Consider the following 18,331-nt stretch of genomic DNA (forward strand, 5'->3'; position numbering starts at 1 on the left):
TACAAAAATACAATCCACAAACATTGCCATACTTTAAAAAGCTGAACCCTATACCAGTTACAAATTAGAAACCAGGCCCATATGACCTAACAGTGGTGGAAAACTTGCAGCTTGAGGGCCACATGCAGCCCATCAGGTTTTACATGTGACCTGCAAGACATTTACTTTGCCCATGCACACGGTTGCCAGATTCCACTGGTTTCTGTCCAAAGTAGTTTGTGTGTTTTTTAAATTAATCAAAGGACAAGCATATAAAGCAATGGCAAATGAAGTGAGGTGCACATTGATTGCACAACGTTGACAGAGCTATGGTTCAATTGGCACAACCTGCAAATTCTAGGTACAGAAGCGCAATTAGCAAACTACCCTATCTTGAGAGACCCACTTGGTTATGTCAATCTTGTGACTCACTGAGATGAAGGAGGGCCACCTATGCAGCCCACTCACTACTCTAGGTTGCCCCGGCTTACATAACAGCTGAGGTAGGTACTGATTGGCCCAAAGGGACAAAAGGAAGAAGATGGTCTCAGTGAAGGAAAACTAGAGCATATTAAGGAAGGAATTGGGACACTAAGAAGAATGCATAAGGTATGTCTACACTAGGAACTACTGTAACTTCAAAGTTTGGTGCTACTTCCAAGTAACCTGCAGAGAGCCTACACACATTTTCTCTTACTTCAAAGTAAGAGAGCCCAACTTCAAAGACCTTACTCCATTCCTGGGAATGAAGTAGTGCCCTACTTCAAAGTTTAACTTTTCTATGGCAGTGTCTGCACTACAAAAGTCATTTCGAAGTCTGTTACTTCGAACTTGTACTCCAAAGTAAGCAACTTCGAACTTACTTTTGTAATGCAGACACAGCCATAGAGAAATAGATATGTTACCACCTGTACAAGAAACATATTTGGACAAAATGATATATAAACACTAGCCCCACAACAGTCACCCAGCTGTTTACATGAGTGGTTAAGCCAAGCATAACAGCTCAGAAGTCAACCAAGAAACAAACTAAAATATTAAATATGACAATTTGAAATACCACCAGATGATTGCCATAAAGCGTGGGCAAACAGCCACAAGTCTTTTTCACTTCATTGCTATTTATTATATACTGTTAGCATCCACAGTATGACAGGTACTTTCTAATCTAAACAAAAACATGGTTGCTGGATGATGTTTTAAAAACAGACAGACAGACAACACAGAAAGGTTTGAGTAAGAGAGAATTAATACTGAAATAAAACAAATCAAGATGCTACTTATAATGTATGGCTAAATATATTTAATTGCAATACATATTATTCCAAAATAATTATAATCATCTCAAACAGATTATTAGTTTCTGTAGGCATCAGAGGTGACATGAGCCTTCAGGAGAGAAAGGAGTTCAGAAAGTTGGGAGGGGAAGCACGTAGAGCAGTTCAGGGAGGCCAATCTTTGCAGAGCAGGTGGAGTGAGAAGTCCGAAGATGCTTATGGGTAAAGCAAACAAACAAAATCAAAACTGGCACTGGGGTTGGTAGGGCAGTTGTCAACAAACACAGACACAAACAGAGTCAAGAATGGATCAGAAGTGGGAGATGGACATTTGAAAGTATGTGTAAGAAGCTTCAGTGTAGATGTGATGGTACACCAAACGACATACTGTACAACTTTTCTTATCTGGCATGCATAGGGGTTGCTGGTTAATCAAATGTGCCAGTTACTCAAGCTTTTTCACCAAATGCAAAAATGTTTAAATAATTAAATAACTATTTAAAATTATTACTGAATATAATACTGTCACTTACTGCTCCTCCACTGCCTCAGGGCCAAACAACAAATGTGACTTCTGCAAACACTGGAAAATGATGCCTGATAGCTATTAGAATTATTCCAGTTAATTGAAGGTGGAATTGTATTGCTGTCTATGGCAGATGCCACTTAGCTGAGTCTTCCAGATATTGAAGTGCTGAATAACAAAGCTTGTACTATACAATGCACTTTCAAATGAACCACAAGGGAAAAAAAAAATTCATATATGTACCACACTATATGACAAACTCAGGGCTTTTTTTTTTTTTTTTTGAGCGGGGAGGGGGGAGAGGGCAGGTTGAAGAACTGGTTGAACACCCATCAGTTCAAATGGAATACTATGTATTAACTCATTCATTTAAGATTAGAACTCTTTCAAGGAATCACTACTAAGTAAGGACTAGACTTTGAAACAGCAAGTAAAGAACATTAATGTGATACAAATGATAAACATTTAACCCTAAAAATGTAATATGACATCAGTTCTTCCAGAAATACACAATTTAACGGTAAAATATAAAGATAGCACTCATTTCTCAAGACTGCCAAAGTTGTTCTAGCAGATATCTTTAGAACCAAAAATAAAACAAGATCAGAAGTGGCAGAGTAAAGGCAGGAAGGCAGATATTTGCTGATTTAGAATTGCTCCATGCACAAATATCCTATTTATTTCAATGAGCTGAAACAGTATATGCACTAAAATTTGAAACCGTTAGAACCCAATTGAAATGTTTGTATTTTCAGTGTAATGGCCAACAGCGAAGAAGATGCATATTTAACTGCCTCAGATGAGGTAATTCATCCCCCGTAAATGCTTCCCAATTCAAAACCTGTCTCATAACTTCAACATTGAAACAGATTTCTGACAAAGTCAAAGTGAGAAATCTGCAGTGATACTAGATCTATGGTGTCCAACACACTAGCCACATGTGGCTATTTGTCCAGTTGAGTGTGGCCAATTAACTTGAACAATAAATATATTTTCAGAATAATGTGGCTAGTTCTGCAATAGTGGCTACTGCTTCAGAACTAGCTGGTCACCTTGGAAGCGTAAGTTTTTGGTCCTCTGGTATTTATTTCATCCTAAAGTACTCAAAGTAGCACATTTTTAACTAAAATGTAACTGAATGGTATTTTAAAAGTTATTTATGGACCTGCCTATTCAGAGCGGTGCCAAGTGGGTTTTACAAAAGGTGCTTAGATGCCAAGTTGCACATTCAGGCACCTGGTCAAAGTGCTTGCCTTATATCCGAAAACAAGATTCACATCCAGCGTAGTCTCAAAAAAATGACTACTCCCCACATTACAAACTGACAAAAGGTTTGGCACTAAATGGCAGTCTGATCTCTAGCACAAAACATGCAACACTTCAAATTAGTTTTCACCCTGCACTGTTACAGATGAAAAAAGTGTTATACTAGGAAAACATTAAACAACATTCTTCTCAATATTAATACAGATTCAAAAGTAATGTATGAGACACTGGACTCCATCAGCTACAGCTTCTTTCCCTCAAGCTATATGATGTTTTTTAAAAAAAAAAAAAAAAAAAAATAATCAGGTAAGGAGGAGCAGGAGGGAAGGAGAGTCCCCACACCCATATCAGCACAGGTGCTGCGAAAAGGGTTGGGAAGCTACTGGGGGAGCCCAGCCATTGTGGGCAGGGAGCCCAACTGGGCTTGCGTCCCCAGAGCCAGCCTCTAGAAGCAGGGCCAGGGCAATGCCAGCAGCTCAGCTAGGGACAGAACAAGCGCACACGGGGCCAGGATAGTGTCCAGCACCCTGGCCAGGACTGGAGCTAGCCTCCATGGTTGCAGCCAGTAGCCCAAGCAAGGCCGGGCTAGTGTCAGCCCAGCAAGGGCCAAGACCTGGGCAAAAGATAAAGGAGGCACTGGGGCAGGGAGGGGAGCCGGCAGCAGGCTGTCGGGCCAGAGCAGGGGACCTCCCTTCGTCCAGCAAATTCCCTCATTCAACACCAGGCAGGTCCCGAGGATGCAGGACGAGGAAGGTGCAACCTGAAGCTTTTTTTTTTTTGGCATGTACTGCCTTTTCCATTGCAGATCTGTTGACGGAAAGAGTGGCTGCTTGAAGATGAACATTACAATCTTTTTCAAATTAAAAATGACTTTTTCAAGCAACGGAAGAAAACTAGTGTTAAAAATGTGCAAATGACTACTTTTTTGGAGTTGATTTGTTAGGAAGTAATTTGTTTAAAAAAAAAAAGCAAACCTAAAAAGAGATGGCAACAAAAGCATATCAAATATGAAAAATATCATGATAGCAGTGTGCAGACATAATTAAAGAACTATAAAAGAATTTGCATACAGTAAGCAATTTTCACAAAACCACAAGTGATGGTCTGTGTTAAGCAAACAAGTTATTACGCGCCGAATGAACTTAGTGTAAAAAGCAATTTGGCCTCATCCACAAGGAGAGTTTGTAAAGAATGCTTTATTACAGCTGCAGATTTACTGGCATCAGAGAAACTCAGATTTCTTAAGTGTGAGCTTCTCGCACAGGACATTGTAAGATACAGTTCAGGATATTGAAATGCCTCCGAAAGATTCTGCAGCTGATTTTGAGCTCTGCGCTCTGGCTGTTGATGAGACAACAGAGACAACAATACAGCCCAGCTGGCTATTTTCCTGCATGGAATCACAACAAGTTTTGAGATTCGAGAGGATGTACTGTCTTTCGTACCAATGAATAAAACTGTCAGAAGTTCTTGAGGTTACATCAGCAATGCACATGCTTCAGTTATTTGCAAAGGTGAGTGGTCTCACTACTTACGGTAATCCAACCATGGTTGGATCTCAGAAGGGATTAGTTGCCTTAAGAAAGAAACGGGTCCCATTTGTCTTGACCCATGTAAGTTGATCGTGTATCACTGCATCATTCATTAACAGAACGTGTGCACAGTCCGTGCAAATGAACAATATAACATCAACAGTAGCATCAAGGATTAACTTTACAAAAGTACAGTAAACCCTTGAATCACTGGACCCTGATTTAGCAGACTTGGGAAATAAGGGACTGTCTGACAGTCAACCCCCCACTCCCACCCCAAAGAAAGTAAATGCCACGATGGCTGGGGCCACTGCTGGAACTGTCAAAGCAGCTGGAGGAGCTGCTAACACTGGGGCCACAAGAGCAGCTACGACTGCTGCCACTGCTGGAAGAAACACCAGCGCAGCTGGGGCCACCGTTGCTGGAGCCACAATGTTCTCCTCCTACCAGGGGTAGGGCACATATGCAGGTAGGTGGCACTCATGTATGCGCCCCACGCCTGGTGGGAGAAGCACATGACAGCTCCAGCAGCCGCAGCAGCCCCCGCTGCTCTGGTGGCTCCCCCAGCAGCAGCAATGGTCCCAGCCGTTCCTGCGGCCCCAGCAGCAGTAGCTCCTCCAGCTCTGGTCAGTCACAGCGTTTATCTGCAGAGGGCTGAAGGGGGAGCACTAAGGCAAATACAATAAACCCTTCGGATTTAACTGACTTTCAGCGTTAACGGATACGCCTCCCCCACCAGTCTATTAAATCAAGGGTTTACTGTAAAGCATTAAACAGCCACCAGCTCAAAGAGCCATCGAAAGACACTAAGCAGAGTATGGTGATTTAGTTTACTATTGTGAAGTGTGATGGCTGAGCCGAGGGAGTATGCCAATGCAGTTTTATGAATTGAGAAATAAAGTGAAATTTTTCATGCACGTGAAAGGAAAACCTGTGGCCGAGCTGAGTGACCCAAAGGGGCTGTGTCACCTTGCACCTATGGCTGACATTACTTGGCACATGTCAGAGCTCAATGTCAAATTGCAAAAGCCTGCCCAGTTTCTTACTAGCCTTCCTTCAAATGTCAAATCATTCAAAGCTAAACTGAAGTTGTGGCAAATGCAACTGGAAAAGGGCAGCATGGTGCATTTCCCAAAACTTCAGGCACAAAAGACCTGCATCAACCCATAGCAGATGCCAGGAAATCCACAAATTTTGTGTCTGATTTCAAGACCTGAGATCAAAGGAACCTGGAATTAAACATTTTCCCAGACTGTTCAACACAGAAGTACACAACATACCTGAAGCTTTCAACACAAACTTATTGCAAAACAAATCAGCAATGAACTTAAAGGCTAAATACAACAACCTGCCTCTGTTGGAATATTACGGACTTTATGTAGATGCTGATAAATTTCCAAGCCAGAAGAGACGTGCTGAAAATCACATCATTATTTGGCACTATGTACCACTGTGAGCAGCTCTTTTTAAAGCTCTCTCTTGCTAAGAACTGCCTGAATGCCAAGTTAACAGACGTGAACCTGGAAAGCCAGTTACGAATAGCAACATCTTCAGTTCCAGCCGACATAACAAGGCTCACCAAGGAAAAGCAAACTCAGTCATCACACTAAAATATTAAAAAAAAATCACTCTAAAAGGACATTTTGTGTGTGTGTGTGGGTATGCGCGTGCGCACTTCTCAGTTTGGGGCTGAGTTTTTTCTTTGCTTCTCACCGACCAATTTTTCTGTGGGTCAGTGGCAAAAAAATGGTTCCTCACCCCTGATCTATATCGTAGAATATTGTACACAGCCCACATGGCCCAGCTGATACTGCTGTATTTAGCTCAGGAAATAATTGAGTTACTGTTCTCAGTTCAACCATAGTACATAATCTATTTTATGACATCCATTTTACACCCCGCCCCCATAAAAACCGACAACCAACGTCCTGAAATGTAGCCAAACTGTTGTAACTATGATAGCCTTAGTTTTATTTCCTGATCACTGAGTATTTAAATTAGGAACCTTAAATTGAACTTCTCCTCTGAAAAATTACTTTGTATAAAAATGCAAATTTGAGGTTCCATTTTGATGCATTTCAAATATCTCTTAATCAAGTATGTTAAGTTTACAAATAAAAAAAAAGTACTTTCATATTTGACCAGGGGTGTGTGTCAATGTGATTTGTGTTCTTCCCTTCCATATAGCCATTAATTATAAATGACTTGTAAACCAAATTACAACCCTCACAGTTTCACAGGCTAAGAAAAACCCTATTGTGCAGCAGCCTGGCGCAAGCAGAAATACTATAAGCAGCAGGTTTTCTTCCCACCAGACAAGAAAGGGGAGATAAGTGGAATAACAGGCACAACAACAGTGAAAAGAATTGTTGAAGGGGCTGACTGTAACTACTGATCCCTCAAAATAAGTGGAGGCGCAGCTGAGAAAAGGAATTGAACTGACCCAATGTGAGTGACCAGATGTTAAGGGATTGGGCCTAGTTATGTCCATCATAAAAGAAATGCCTTGTAAGGAGCATACGGCTAAGAATGACTGAGACAGGGTCCTGGTTTGAATGTGACATCTGTCAGTGATCTGAATAGAAAGGTCTGTTGTAACTGGAATAGAGAAAGATTGGGTTTGAGATCTTAAGCTACAGATAAATAGTTCAACCATAAGCAATTTATCCTTTGCTATGTAGGCCAGCAGAAGTTTATTCCTCTAACCAAGCTGTAGCAGGTTAGATCAAGTTTTAGAGTTTTGAGAACAGGGATATTTTAGCTGCTTCTGCTCATGATCTGATTTAAGAGGGGGAATAAGCAAGCTGTAAACCACAGAGTTAGAATGTTTGAAAACTATTATTTTTGCCAGGAAGACAAGTAACATTTTAACTTAACAGCCAAGCTAAAATACACAATTTGATAATATAAAACACAATGTGATCTTAAAGAGGGAAAGACAGTATATCAAAGTGATAAAGACCATCTTTTGCACATGGTGTGCAGGCCAAGATTCACCAGGATACTCCTCATGTTATTACACACTGAATCATCTAGAACTTCCTATTCTGGATTTTTAAAATATCTTACCCTTAGGTTTAGAAGATTTCAAAATAAAGTCAAACACGTTCAAATTTTCCTATAAAAGATGACAACATCAGGCTCTTGCTGTTGCCTTTCATGTTATTGGGAGGTGTATGGAGATACTCACATCATGCACAATACCTTATGTTTCTTCTCATTTGACTATCAGTCATTCAGAATGCATTACAGAAATAATCAGATTTATACAAGCACATTAGTGGGCACAATATATTTAATGACAGACAACTACCATGACTGAAGTCTTTCTAACATTTCAAAGAGACAGTCTTATTGCTTGACACTTAACAAAAAGTTTTTATTTTATCATTCATATTGCAGGAGTAGCCAGAGGCCACTACATGGTTGGACTCAACCTTGATGTACCCTGTCAAAGACACGCATAAACTTACAACCTAACACGTACAGTGTGCTATGCTGGAACTTTCAACAATGAAAAGCAAACTCCAGAATTGATGCCCAAAAATGTATCCTTGGAGATAGCTTATTTGAAAGGGTAAATATTTTAGAAGCAAAGCTGGGAAAAAAAAGTTAAAGAATTATTTACAGCTTGCACATAATAGTTATTTGTAGCAGCTGGTTATCAAAGAGTCCATTTTAGCTTGTTTAATAGGTTAGTTTCACTGTCTTCTAACTGCAGTGGTATAAGGAAAGTATCCTTGAAAAACTTAATAAAGTGAAGCTCACAAACACATATGTAACAAAGCATCCCTTATGCCTTGATGCAGATATGCTTGAAGGCCACAAGCGTGGATGCTTTTCCAACCACACCAAACTCTCTCTAGTTGCCCAAAAGAGGAACAGCAGCAGCAAAAACAAATCTGTAGATACTGGATCAGCACACAATAGCAACAAGAAACAGTACTTTATGATTAGACTGACACTGATATATATATGATAACCAGCAGATGGATGTTCTCCAGAATATTCTTCAGTTATCAGAATTTTTCTTTAATGTTAATTAAGTTAAAAAGCGTCAACTCTGTCACACTCAGGAGGTGGTGGAAATGGCACACGAAAGAACAAAACAAGAAATTAAATAAACTTTGGCACAACTGTACAAAACAGCGTAAGAGGAATTCAGAGAAATATTGAGACAATTTTCAGTATTGGAACAGCAATATTTCTTCTTAAGAGAAAACAATTCAGAAAAAAATTCAGATAGCCTCTTTTTCTTGTGGAACTACCAACTCTGAAGTCTTAACTGCCTTCAGAGAGTTTATCCATTTGATTTTCTCAGTCTCCAGCTGTGCACAACTATTGCTTTCAATGGCATTTTTAGAAGTTTAACAGATTGGCCCTGTAACTGAAATGCAGTATCCCTTTCTACTGATGATACACAAGGACCTAGTGTAGCTGTGTTAGCTCTGCAGGGTTAGCAGAGAGAATAAACCAACAAAAGAAAATCCACACCTCATTCAGCCACCAACGATAACAGCTATGAATCAAACACATATGTGAAGAGGATTGGACGAATGAAGTACCATGCTTACATAATCATTTTTCAGAGTAGAATCACATTGTAAAATTTTAGTACCATAAGTTTTTTGTATTTTAATTTTTCCTCCCCTCCAGTCAGCCATTATTCTTGAAGACTTGCTAGCCAAATAAACTCCAATCTCTACAACATAAAACAGCCTGCCTCACTGAGACATCTGTGTTAACAAGGGATGCTACCCCTATAAAAGTTTCCCCAAGCCTATGGCTCATTAAGTGGGACTGGTTGAGGCTTGCCAGCTTCATAGCCAATGGTACAAAAGGAAAGGATGCAGCCTGCATCTCTTCCAAGTGCCTCTGATAGCCCTAACCAGTGATCCCTGTAAGCTGAGCATTTGGACAGCCACCCAAGAGAAATTCAGCTGCTGCCCAGATGATCAGTAGAGCGTTCACAGTCATCAGCAGCATGTGTTTCTACTGGGGGTGCACACTGACATAGGCCTCAGTGCACATAACAAGATTAAGTCCGCACATAGATGGAAAAAATTAGAGGGATCATTAGCCCTAACACAATGCCTCAGATACACTTGTCACATGTGAGTGACCTGGAAGTTGCCTTTAGGCATGAGATCAAGCAAGACATGATCCTGTAACTGACAGGATTTTAGCTGGCCGTATCACCTACTTTACTAACCCATCTCTCTCTCTCTGTCTTACCCATAGAAGCCACAGTGAGAATCTCAGGAGCTGAGGAAAGGACATTCTCAGCAGGCAGGCTTCAGATGTACAACTCCTTAACACAGAACAAAGGAAGCCCAAATCAAACTCTCTTCAACACACAATACAACCCCCATATCACTCTTTCAATAAGGATTCAAGAATCACCTGGCAAAGAAACACAAGAAAAACTAATGTTGACTAAACCAAATACAAGGAAAAGTGAAATCTTTTATGAAAAAATTAATGGACTTTATATTTTACTTAATCCCTTGATAGCACAGCAATGGGTACTTAAGTAACGTGCATTCTGTACTGAAACCCATACAGGGCTAGTATTTTGTTTGCCATTTAAAAAAAAGATAAAAATGTTCACCTCTGAGGTGAGACCAAGCATGTAAAATTCTAGCCCCAAAAGAATTTTTCAGAATACATGCACTACTTTTGAAATTCTTTACACACAGGTCCTTTGCTCTGCACCACAGTATGCAGACATTTCTCAACATCTGCACATCTAATGTGTTATTGCTATATAAGTGGAATCAAACCCGTCTACTTATAGAATTAATGCTAGATATTGACCAGTTTCAGGAACTGATTTCATTGAAGTTTGGGCCTGTGTATGAATACTGTTTTAATGTCACTATTAAATGTATATAAACATGCCTGCAAGACAAAGAATCCATAAATCAAAATAGCATCATAACTGTCAAATGGAAGGATATGTTCCAACAGTCATCTAGCGAAAACAAGGTGGATTAATTTTGTAGTTTAATATAATTATTTTTACTGCAAAATGCACATAATTTTTTATCTAGAAAGCATCATATGGTTAAACAAACTTAGCATTGCTAAGTAAGTTAATTTACCACTAAGATTATAAATAGAACAAATCACAGAGGTTGCAAAGAACTTATACCGAGTTTACACGGATCCTCACACACACAAAAAAATTGATTGAGGATTGGGATTTGATGTTAGAAAACACACAGGGGCCCTTGTCAGCTCTAATGCACACAAGTAGCAGTGATTTGTTTGTACTATTACCTCGTTGGACCCTTGACTACAACATGTCTAACACCCTACAACTTAAGAAAACCACATAATTAACAATCAATCCTCAGCAAGGTTTGCCATGCAGCACGTGACAAACAGTCAAAAGGCTGCAGAGGTCACACAGGAGTAAAAATAGTAACAGAGAAGGAGCCAAGTTAGTCTATGTACTATCAAAACAAAAAAGCAGTCAAGTAGCACTTTAAAGACTAACAAAATAATTTATTAGATGAGCTTTCGTGGGACAGACCATATGGCTATGGTCTGAAGAAGCAGGTCTGTCCCACGAAAGCTCATCTAATAAATTATTTTGTTAGTCTTTAAAGTGCTACTTGACTGCTTTTTTGTTTTGATGAGTAAAAATATATACAATTGTCATTAGATAAAATCTTGTAGGTGTAAAGGCCTCTAGATACCTTAAACTAAATTATTTACAAAGAAAAAAACCAAGAAGAGCTCAATTTCAGAGCAGAAACCAAATATGAAATACCTCAAACAACAACGACAACAAAAACCCAGCACATATTAGAAGTGTAACGAGAGCAAGGGGCATAGAACTGAGTGGCAGACAAGGCACTTCAGTAATGAGAAGGATGGCAAAGCTTAACCGGGAACACGATCAACAGGAGATTCCAGAAAAGAAACCTTCGACACCACAGCGGTGGGAAAAGAGCAAGGGAGCTGAAGGATGAAGCACAGTGCAGAACAAGGCGGGCAACTTCCATCAACAGGGGAGCCAGAAAGTGGGGCAAGAAAACGAGGCGACCGTGTAAACTGGAGAGGGAGCCAGGAGGACCAGGGGAGCGCTCGGGGAGAAAGGAGCCGCTCCTAACACCCCCGTCCTGGAGTGCGACCCACACTAGCACCGCCGCGTGGCCACGGGAACCCCTTCGCCGCGGGCCTGGGAACTTCGCAGGCAGCCGGCCGGCCCGCCTCCACTCGAGCCCCGGGGGCGCGCTCCTCTCGGAGAGCGGCTAGCGGTCGCCGGAGGGGCGCGCGCCCAGCCGAGGACAAGCAGGCAGCAGCGCGGCACTTTCTGCCCGCGTGGAGGGAGGGGGGGATCCCGAGGGGGATCCGCGCGAGCCCGGGGTGGGGGCGGGGCGCACTTCCAGGGGACAGGCAGTGTCTGATTGGCTACCACCGGGGGCGGGCGTTACCTGGGTTCTCCGGGCTCGCTGGGCCGCCGCGGGCCCGAGGCCCCCTGCTCCCCCGCGCCCTGGTGCGGCAGCCCCGGTGCGCCGCCTCCTCCTCCTCCTCCTCAACAGGCGACCAGGCCCCCGGGCTGCGGCTTGTCCCCTCAGGGCGGCCCCGGCTATGGGGGGAGGCGGAGGCACTCACAGACCTACGGAGCGGGAGGGCAGAAGGATCCAGCCGCCCCGTTACCGCCGCCTCCACCGTGTTGTTGCAGCGGCTGCCGCTCCGCGGACACGTCCAGCCACCCGCGCGCATGCGCAACATCCGGGCAATCCCGCCACAGTTGGGGGATCCCCCTCCCGCCTCCACCATCGTTCCTGGGACGGTGTGGCTTTGCGCATGCGCTTGGCCAGAGCTCCCGGCTCTAAGGTCAAAAGCCCTGGATAGCGTTGCCATGTGGGTGGGCGGGTGTCTTTTTTTTGGGGGGAGGGGGGAGTTATTTAATGCTCTAGTTTCCATCCCCGCCCTCATGGGAAAAGGCGACTTTCCTCCCAGCTCTCCTTTTCTCAGGGGCCTGAGGTTCTGGACTGCGCTATTGTGAGCGCTTACGGGGGCTGGCTCTTGTTACTGGTGGGGATTGCTCTGCTGCTACGGGGCCATGTCGGAAGGGGGACTTACGGGGGTTCAGTATCTGGAGGATCAGGCTGGAGGGGTGGAAATCAGGGTGTCTGCTGCCCTTATTTCCCACCCATAGGGAGAGAGGACAACAGATGTCTGAGAAGGCAGGAGGGGAGACAGATTCCCAGGTGCTGGCCAGCCCACTTGCAAACTCCTCCAGACACAGCTGATGCTCAGCCGGGCAGAGCTAGTGGGGTGGGGCAATCAGTTGGTAGGGCTCACTAATGCCTTGCTGCACAGCAGGGCATGGTGCCAGTCCAGGCAAGTACCCGAGATTACATCCATCCGGCAGCCCTCAGCAGGATATTCAAAAGTCTGAAATTTCTTCTTTTGCTGCATCCTTCAACCCCTTTCTCACCTCTCCTGGGCCACTCATCCACCATCTCATCTTGCTTTTGCCATTTGACCCAATAGAACCTACATCAAATTAATGTTCTTAAGTCAAAGAAAATAGCGTTGCTTGGCTGCTTTAAAGATGTAGCTAACCCCAGTACTCAAGCACAGCCTTCAGTGTAGTCTGCCCACACAGGGTACAGTTCTCTGGTTTTGGCTCTAAGTTTTCACTGTCTTTTTGCAGCTGAGCAGTCAAAAGCCCTACAATTTTGGAGGCGCTCTTGACTCTGAAGAGTCTCTCAAAACCCTGACTTTGTCGAAAGCCTGAGGCTCAGGAGCTGTGAATGAGACCCTTCTACAAAGAGCCATTATTTCCTATTGATGACCTCTCCAGTTTTTCCTGTTTGAACCTCTCCTTTTCTGAGCTATATTATGTAATGGTAGACAAAGCAATGCCGGTGTCACCTGTATTTCCTCAGTCCTCGTGTATCATAATGCAGGGCCTTGCAGCACACAGGCCTGTTCCTGTATGCCTATACAGGCCTTGGGGGCACCTTTATACCAGGGAGGTATGGTTGCAGAGTACATGACTCGGAGCAGGTATGTGGGCAGCTGGAATCCTCAAGGCTTCCCACTGTTTAGATGGGCAGCAGACAAGAGATACAGATTTAGGGAAACCACAGTATATGGGTATATAATAATTTGGAAGGACTACTACAGAGGAAGGGTGTGTGTGGTCTCTCCCCTGCCTGCTGGTGGATGCTAGACTGCCATAAGGAAAGGGTGTGTATGCTTTTCCTTCCTAGCTGGAAAGTGCTATGAGTGGGTATAATCCAGTACCCTGAGTTGATTTGTTCTGTTTTTGAGTTTGTGTTTTGGAAACAATGCAAGCCCTGACAGAAGGGTTGTGAAGGGCCCTGCCATTTAGACTTTATATTTCTATGCGCAGCTGGTGAGTTTGCACACTTGCCAACCCCCTACCATTTAGGTTTCAGGCACAGAACTTCCTATGCTTGATCGCTCACAGGAGAGAATGGGAAGGTGATCATATTGATTGCATAACTCTGTTAGCAGCCTCAGAAATCTATAAAGAGCTGTTTATTTTTTCCTTGGGACTGTGTGAGGGTGAATGAGGGTCCAGACAGTGATTGATTTTCACTCAGATCTTTTTCCCCCAGGAATATTCTGGATTTCAGTCCATCACCCCCATTGTGCCTCCATGATTTCTGTGGTAGGCAGACATGCTGGACCCAAATATCAGTTATTAATTAGTTTACTGTACACTCCTCCAGCTCAAAGCAGCAGCAAAGTGATCTCAAGAGCACAACTTCAGCTATCCCCGTCATGGGCATTCCTGTGTTGGACAGGAGGAGGCTTTTTGCAGAGAACACTAAACAGTTCTTCCCTGTCACCACCCCATCACCAAGGTTGGACTGAATCCTTATTTTGAAACTTGAACATGCAAGGGAACCCAGTTGCTATGGCAATGAACATAATAAAAGAACCAAAGATGCATAATGCAAGGAATAATATCCAGAACTCAGTTTCTATAAAGATAATTTTTTAAAAAATTATGCTAGGGCTTGCAGACAATAGTGTTAACCACTATTAAATGAAGCAATCAAACTTCCTTCTCTCCCACACAAGCTTTTGAAGTGAGACGCGTTTTATTTCGTCTAACAAAGCCATTCTCACTGAATGTTTGATCCTGCAACCCTTAGGCCATAGCCCCCCATCATAAAGTTGCCGCTCTTTTTTTTTTTTTTTTTTTTAAACTCTGTTAGAGTCCTGGCCTTCACAGCATCCTCTGGTAAGGAGTTCCACAGGTTGACTGTGCGCTGTGTGAAGAAAAACTTATAAGAACGGCCATACTGGGTCAGACCAAAGGTCCATCTAGCCCAGTATCCTGTCTGCTGACAGTAGCCAATGCCTGGTGCCCCAGAGGAGGTGAACCAAAGACAATGATCAAGTGATTTGTCTCCTGCCATCCATCTCCCACCTTCGACAAAAGGCCAGTCACCATACCTTACCCCTTGCTAATAGCCATCTATGGACCTAACCTCCAAATATTTATCGAGCACAAGTTATGGCACAAGTTATGGCAGTGTAGAACCACCAAAGTGTCTATATCGCTTGAGTGCACAAAGCCTCGGGTGCTCGTGTTGACAATGCCCATATTTAGTAGGGGTGCTTGCAGCAATATACAAGAGCAGGATGCATCCCCACTAGGTATCAATGTGCTCTGTGCCGTCCTCCTATGCATTGGCTTTTGGACATTTCACAATGCTTTGTGGGTGTTGTGGATTTTCAAGCCAGTGGTCTTCCCTCTGGCTTGGAAGGAGGCCACTCTGCCTCACTGGGAGCTCAGCCCATTCACAGGAGAAATTACATAATTGTCTGTTACAATGTATGGGGGCCTGGCCCTCAGGCAGGGCAGAGCTGCAAGCAATTTAGGCAGGCTCTGGCCTGCAGGCAGGAAAGAGATGCAAAAAGGTGTTTCAGCTGACATAAGATGAGGAGGCTGCCACCGCAGGAGCAGGGCTGGCAGCAGGGAGTAGGTGGACACATGCCCAACCTACTCCACTGGGTACCAGTCCAGGGCCTTGATAGTGGCAGAAGACTTTACCAGTGGGTTAGCAGGGATCCCACTGAAAAACCCTGAAACTCAAGCAATGACAGCAAAACCAGACTGAAGCCTGATTTCTGTTGGCTGCTTCCTACCACAAATCAGGGAACGGCTTCAACGTCCAGGGAACCTCTGAATCCTCAGGCTGTTTAGCTGCTGGTGATCCCAGACACTCTTCTCCAGGCTTAATCTCCTCTGGTGACCAACCCCACCCCTATTCAGCCACAGGCCAACAACCCACAAGAGGCATCTGTCTCCTCTCCAACTGAGCTGGAGCCCCTCCACTTATATGTCACATCCCACCTCTTAACTTACAGCACATGGGGTGGGTTCACCATGATTCCACCCACTCAAGTGCAGAGAGTTGCCCTTCCCCTCTGGGTTGGAGGGAAGCTGCTCAGCCTCACTACAGCACTGGTAGTAGGCTAGTAGTGATTTGCCCAGGGATTTCTGGGTATTAGGAGTCAAGTTATCAGTATGTCACTTTATCAAGCCCATAATACTTTTGTGCCAGCCCTTCAGGGCTGGCAGGTCAACACTAGGCATTTTTTTCTAACTTTGACAACTGCAGGAAAAATGCAGTGAACAAGGAAAGCCGTTATTCATAGCATTTGCGGACTTAACAAAGGTGTTTGACGTAGTCAGTAGATCAGGACTATACACAGTATTAACCAAGATTGGCTGCCCACTGACCCTGCTCAAGCTCATAACAGCCTTTCACGAAAACATGAAAGCAACAGTGCAATATGATGGACCTACATCGGAACACTTTGCAATGAACAGCGGAGTGAAACAAGGGTGTGTTCTTGCCCTTACACTCTTCGGCATAGTCTTCTCATTTCTACTCAATTGTGCATTTCAAAACTCAGGCAGCAGTGTATTTCTCCACACAAGATTAGCTAGTTCTCCCTACAACATGGCAAGACTCAAGGCCAAAACTAAGGACAAGAAAGTCCTCATTAGGGAACTGCCCTTCACAGATGATGCAGCTCTCGTTGCTCATAATGAAGACACGATATAGCCACTGATGGATTCTCTATCCAGAGCCTGCAAGTTGTTTTCCCTTGAGATAAGCATGAAGAAAACTGTTGTATTCACTCAATGTGTACCTCAGCAACCCAGTATTATTCTGCAAAACAGCCCATTAGATGTGGTTCAACAATTCTGTTAACTTAGATCTACTGTCACCACGAACCTATCCATGAACGAAGAAATGAATATCAGAATCAGGAAGGCAGCTATGATTTTTGGCAGACTTACATAATGAGCATGGAACAATCCTAAGCTGACAGTGAATACAAAGATAGTAATCTACTAGGCATGTGTATTGAGTATCCTGCTATATGGTTCTGAGGCATGGACCACCTACTCGAACCAGGAGAAAAAAATTGAACATCTTCCATATTTGCTGCCTCTGCAGAATTATGAATACCAACTGGCAAGATAAAGTTTCAAATGCAGATGATCTGGCATACCCAGCCTCATAGTGATCCTCAACAGCAGAAGACTACAATGGCTTGGTCATGTGAGAAGAACGGGTGATGAACATCTTCCCAAAGAAATCCTCATTGGTGAACTGTCATGTGGGTTGAGAACAAGAGGAAGACTAAAGCTAAGGTTCAAGGATATATGCAAAAACACCATGAAAAAAATTCAACATTGATCCAAAATCCTGGGAATCTACAGCAATAAATCAAAATACCTGGCAATGATTGCTATGACAAGGCACATCATCCTTCAATCATATATGTGCAAGCCATGCAAAAGAACTTCGTATTAGAAAGAAAAACTCTCAGGCTCAAAAATTTGGAAATAGACTGACATGCAGTTATTGCAATTGGCTGTGCGAATCTAATATTGCACTGCTAAACCATGAGAGAAGCTGCAGACTCAAACACTGCCCATAGATCCTCACCACCACTGCTAACCCCCGTCTCTCAAGGTGAAAGGGGCTATATATATAAAATACTTCCTACATCCCATAATGCTTACATCATTTTTTGTAATGATGTAAAAGATATATTGAAATTGGAAGAGGTTCAGAAAAGGGCAGCAAAATTATTAGGGATAGGGAACAGCTTCCAGATGAGGAGAGCTTAACAAGACTAGGACTTTTGAGTTTGGAAAAGAGACAGCTAGGGGGGCTAAAATACAGGTCTGTAAAACTAAGACTGGTTTGGAGAAAGTAAATAAGAGAAGTTATTTACTCCTTCCTATAACATAAGGACTCATCATCATCATCAACCCTTGACTGAGGTTGTTGGGGGGGGGCGCCTTCATGACAATGTTCTTGATAGTGTGTCTCCATCTTTGGTGGTCATGTTCCAATTCCTGATGAAATTAAAATAGGTAGCAGGTTTAAAACAAACAAAAGGCAGTATTTCATCACACAGTCAACTTTTCGAACTCCCTGCCAGAGAAAGTTGTGAAGGCTAGGATGTTAAAAAGACTTTTAAAAAGAGCTAGGTAAATACATGAAGGATTGGTCCATCAGGAGCTATTAGCCAGGAGCAGCAGAGATGGTGTCCCTAGCCTCTCTTTGTCAGGGCTTGGGAATGGGCAACAGGGGATGGATCAAAACTCCCATTGGGCACTCTTAGTCTAACAGATGCATAGACCATGCAAACTTCAGCACAATTCTTATGTGCATTGCTGACACAGGACATACAATGTATAGAGCTTGAGGGCGTAT

The 18,331-nt window shown here is 43.3% G+C and overlaps 1 protein-coding gene across 1 annotated transcript in view; it reads right to left on the minus strand.

The window, feature by feature from the left end:
• SMAD4 (SMAD family member 4) overlaps positions 1-12,284 on the minus strand; it is a 43,592-nt gene extending 31,308 nt beyond the window's left edge. The window contains exon 1 of the mRNA XM_074995779.1: positions 12,026-12,284. The gene's annotated coding sequence lies outside the window, so the exon portion shown is untranslated. The remainder of the gene's footprint in view (positions 1-12,025) is intronic.
• Positions 12,285-18,331: the final 6,047 nt, after the last annotated feature.

The sequence above is a fragment of the Carettochelys insculpta genome, chromosome 5 (assembly GCF_033958435.1).
Source record: "Carettochelys insculpta isolate YL-2023 chromosome 5, ASM3395843v1, whole genome shotgun sequence".
Classification (NCBI taxonomy): Eukaryota; Metazoa; Chordata; order Testudines; family Carettochelyidae; genus Carettochelys; species Carettochelys insculpta.